The sequence below is a fragment of the Odocoileus virginianus genome, chromosome 1 (genome assembly GCF_023699985.2).
Source record: "Odocoileus virginianus isolate 20LAN1187 ecotype Illinois chromosome 1, Ovbor_1.2, whole genome shotgun sequence".
NCBI lineage: Eukaryota > Metazoa > Chordata > Mammalia > Artiodactyla > Cervidae > Odocoileus > Odocoileus virginianus.
This window is the reverse complement of record NC_069674.1, coordinates 29,498,127-29,499,743: the sequence shown is the minus strand read 5'-3', so window position 1 is coordinate 29,499,743 and position 1,617 is coordinate 29,498,127. Positions and strand designations below refer to the sequence as shown.

General features: G+C 37.7%; 1 non-coding gene across 1 annotated transcript; it reads right to left on the bottom strand.

The window, feature by feature from the left end:
* Positions 1-465: 465 nt before the first annotated feature.
* On the bottom strand, positions 466-669 carry LOC139036667 (small nucleolar RNA U3). The gene has a single exon (XR_011489500.1). It is a non-coding gene; the product is annotated as a small nucleolar RNA U3 (small nucleolar RNA).
* Positions 670-1,617: the final 948 nt, after the last annotated feature.

The window sequence follows — 1,617 nt, the reverse complement described above, 5'->3', positions numbered from 1 at the left end:
CTGTTCCATCAATTTATGTGTCCAAAACAATTATTTCTTAAATTTAAGTGGAATTGAGTGGGGTTGGGGTAGTTTGGTAGTTAATCCAGAAAAGGAATTTTGGTGTATTCTATTTAAACGGACCTTAGCATTCTCTTAAAAATAAATGAAATATTTCAGTGTGCTCATTAACTTGAACCAAAGATTATATGAAGCCTTTCCTCTCATAAGGAAAAAGAGTAAAAAAGTACAAATTGATTTATTGAAGATAAGTAACAATTCTCTAGTTAAATTGTAAAATATGAAAAACCTTATTCATTTCTAAACTGTTAAATTCTCATAAATAATAAAGTTAACAAAATTATATCAACTGATGTCACCAATTTTATTGCTTTGATTTTACATTTTTTTGTAATTTCATATTCTTCCAGTTTGTAGGCTAATTACAAAGTACTTTGAAACTTCTTTTTTTGTTCTTTGTTTTGCTCAGGCAGTGTCCTCTCCCTCTTGCTCCCCAAAGGAAGAGAAGAATGATCATCAATGGCAAATGACAGTTGCAGAACCAACACCAAAAAGAAGCTTCACACTCAGTGGGGAACACTAAGCTTGCTAGGGTTTTGGGTGCTCTTGACATTCAGAGAAACTTCTTTCATAATGAGCTATTGAAATGATCCCAGAAAACATAGTCTGAAATTTCTGTTTTCAGTGCAGACATTTCCTGACTTACAGAGGTTCGAAGACTTTTCATCTTTACGTGAGGCAAAAGCAGTATTCATCCAACGGAAACCATACTTCAGATTTTAAATCCTGATATTTTCCCGGGGCAGGTAATTTGTCCTACTTCCTCTCTTGTGACGCTGGATAGCTGCAGTGCCACAGCTTCCAGTCGATCACACAATCACAGGGGTAAAGAACTCATTCACTTACCAGCATTCTGCCCCCATACAAACATTCTGTTTTTTTTCTTTTCCGTCCTTCTGAGATAAAATTTATTTATCTCAATAAATTTCATGAGCTATTCAGCATTTTATTATAAAATAGTTTGTGTTGGTTAATTTTGCTGAGTGTACATGTTTCGAGTATATTTAAGATAGGCTGCACTAGGCTATGATGTTCAGTACATTTCAGTTTCAGTTCAGTCGCTCAGTCATGTCTGACTCTTTGTGAGCCCATGGGCTGCAGCACACCAGGCTTCCCTGTCCATCACCAGCTCCTGGAACTTGCTCAACTCAAGTCCATCGAGTCAGTGATACCATCCAACCTTCTCATCCTCTGATGTCCCCTTCTCCTCCTGCCTTCAATCTTTCCCAGAATCAGAGTCTTTTCCAATGAGTCAGCTCTTTGCATCAGGTGGCCAAAGTATTGTAACTTCAGCTTTAGCTTCAGTCTTTCCAATATTCTCCAACACCACAGTTCAACAACATCAATTCTTTGGCCCTCAGGTTCTTTTATGGTCCAACTCTCACATCCATTCATGACTACTGGAAAAACCATAGCTTTGACTAGACGAAAGTTTGTCGGTAAAGTTATGTCTCTGCTTTTAATATGCTGTCTAGATTGGTCATAGCTTTTCTTCCAAGGAGCAAGCGTCTTTTAATTTCATGGCTGCAGTCACCATCTGCAGTGATTCGGGAGCTC